At 45.3% G+C, this 2,761-nt stretch overlaps 1 protein-coding gene and 1 long non-coding RNA gene across 4 annotated transcripts in view; one reads left to right on the plus strand and one right to left on the minus strand.

Annotated features, from left to right (window-relative positions):
• Positions 1-2,761, plus strand: part of rps6ka3b (ribosomal protein S6 kinase, polypeptide 3b) — a 77,434-nt gene that overhangs the window by 51,447 nt on the left and 23,226 nt on the right. The gene's annotated exons all lie outside the window — the stretch shown is intronic.
• The window catches only part of LOC116672641 (uncharacterized), a 17,562-nt gene that overhangs the window by 5,862 nt on the left and 8,939 nt on the right, over positions 1-2,761 (minus strand). The window lies entirely within an intron of this gene.

Genomic DNA, 2,761 nt, shown 5'->3' on the forward strand with positions numbered 1-2,761 from the left:
TTTTGATTTACTGAGACTTTTTGTGTGTTGTTTTTTGGTTATTTTTATGGGATTTGTTTACAATAAAAACAAATACAAAACATCTTATCTTATTCTATTTTTAATTTGAAATTCATGTCATATAGATTGACGTCGGCCTTTTTCCTTTTAAAGGTGACTGACTGAGTATAAAATCAAGTGTACAGGTGGAACAAATGCAAGACAAAAAAAGAAAAGATGCATGTGGTTGATATCTGTGTGAATCCACTCGTTCAGCCGTCATCGCCCAAAATGGAATTTCACGCCTTAACACGAGACCAGACCGAGATATACGAAGAGATGAAGAAGAAGTGTTGGCAGAGAGGAAGAGGAGTAAATTCCTAAAGTGACGTTCAAGTCAAGTCACACACCACCTGCTGGTGGAAAGAAATACAACATGTCTTTTATTTTGTTGGCATCTCTCTCTTCTCTCTATTTAATTTCTTGTTGCTGACTTTCTCTCGCTCTTATCATGATTCGGTTACTCATCTGCTGCCATTTTGAAATCTCTCCATCGAAATCAGAAAGTGCTTTATCTGAGGATAAATGTGTTCTCTCTCTCTCTCTCTCTCTCTCTCTCCCCCTCCCTCCCTCTCTCTCTCTCTCTCCCTCTCTCCCTCTCTCCATCCCTCTCTCTCTCTTAGATTCGTTGTCTTGTCAGTAAAGTAGACCTGCAAAACCCACCAATAAATCACAAGAAAGACAGGAAAAAAAATACTAAACCGAGGGACAAGTGATTAAAGGGTTAACCTAGCAATGAACTAGAGTACCAAGATAAACTGAGAAAAAAAGAGAAAAAAACAGAAAAACAAACAAAAAACATCACCTAAATACCCACTGAGATAATTAAAAGACATAATATCAATAAGGACTGTTAAACGTCCTGAAAAAAAGAAGAAAAATTTCCGTGCTAGCTTTACCTTTTAAGCCCGCCGTCAATCTCTGTCGGCCGGGACTTTTAAAAGACAAAACCGTTTTGTGTTGTTTTTATATCTCATCAGAGGCCATTTCTCTCTGAATTACTGTACGACTTATCAGAGTACAGGTTTTAAATGGTATGTAAGTGGTCGGTTGATGTTCATCTACCCCCAGAGCTATGGCAGCGAAATTGTATTAGATCTGTCTTGGATTTTTCAGAAAGTAATGTTGTTTCTGTTTTACCGTCAGGCATCGCATGTTGATAGTAATGGCTGCAGATTATTAGGCGATAACACCGTTCGACTCTAAAAAAAAAGAAATCCTTCAGAAGAGTATTGCAACTCATTTGCCAGACCACGATCATTCAATGTTGCGGAGGACTGGGAGGGGAGCACGAATACCATCGTTAGGAGTCAATTACACAACTTAAACTATGAGTGCTGCATGTCACTGAATGCCGCGTTGAGCGTGATCATGGAATAATAGAACAAGGAGGACAATGAGGTGTCTGCGTGCACAAAATTGAAATATGAATTTAATAGATGTGAACCTCCTGAGAGGAAGGAGGAAAGCGGAAGGCGGCGAATATAAAAAGGTAAATATAGGGTCGTAATAAAAAAGATGAAAAGACAGAATAGGATAGTTGGAGATGAGCATGGAGAGTTGATATAAATGATTGCAGCGAAAAGGGGGGGTTGGTACGTTGTGGTATGGGGTGTAAACGTAGTTTGGTAAAAATATATATGTTTTAGCTAAACATTAGTAATTAAGAGGGTGAAAATGAGTTAAGGAGGATTGTTCTTGTGCTGATGATTGATAGGAGCGGGAGAGGGCGAGAAGCTTTGATAGCATAGGAGGGAATGAGAAGGGTATAAGAGAGGAAACATGCGTATTATAGTAATTAGGATGGAAGAAAGCAGTTTTGTGAACGGGCTGTAAGCGAGGAGATTGTCATTGCTTAAACTAATGTAAGATGCATGGAGGATATGAGAGGGAAAGAGGCGGAGACGTATGAGAGAGGCGAGCGAGGTCGTGGGAGGATTTGTTTGGGATTGCGATGGGAGATGAGAAGGCGATAATTTGGTAATAAATGGAGGGTGGTAGGAAAGCAGTAGAGGGGCGAGGGAGCTGTCGGAGAGGGGAGAGAAGAGGAGTGAGTCGAATGTTGGACAGTAATGGAGACGTTTGGTGAGAGGATGGAGGAGCACCGCGGCGAGCCAGTGAGCGCGGAGGCCAGAGAGAGAACGAGGGAGGGCGAGGGGAGAACGAGGGGAGGAGCCATCGAGGAGGGTACAGGGCATCAGAGAGAGGGAGGGCGGAGCGGGCGCGAGGATGCGATGATGCAGAGCGCCGAGCGGAGAGCGAAAAACGCTGCAGAAGCGAGGGGACGAGAGGAAGAGAGGGGGGATGAGGGAGGGCGACGTGGGCAAGGAGAGCAGGAGAGGGACCGGGGAGAGAGCGAGGCGGGAGGGAGAAGAGAGAGAGCAAGAGCGGAGAGCGGAGAGAGGGCGGGCAGATGAGGGAAGAGAGAGAGACAGGGACAGAGAGAGAGGACAGAGAGAGAGAGGGAGGGAGAAGAGGGAGAGAGGGAGGGAGAGAGCGACTGCTGAGGGAACTCGGAGAAAGAAAGGAGAAAAGCGATGAGATGAGGGAAGGAGAGGCGGGAGGGAGGGGAAGAGAAGGAAGAGCGAGCAAGAGAATGAGAAGAAGGGAGAGTAGAGAGAGATAGAGGGAGGAAGTTGAGAGGTGAGAGAAGAGGCGAGGATGGTGAGCGAGTGCAGAGAGCGAAGAGGGGGGGCGGAGGGGATTGAGATAGGCAGGCGAG

This window comes from Etheostoma spectabile, chromosome 22, assembly GCF_008692095.1.
Source record: "Etheostoma spectabile isolate EspeVRDwgs_2016 chromosome 22, UIUC_Espe_1.0, whole genome shotgun sequence".
In the NCBI taxonomy this organism is placed as follows: domain Eukaryota; kingdom Metazoa; phylum Chordata; class Actinopteri; order Perciformes; family Percidae; genus Etheostoma; species Etheostoma spectabile.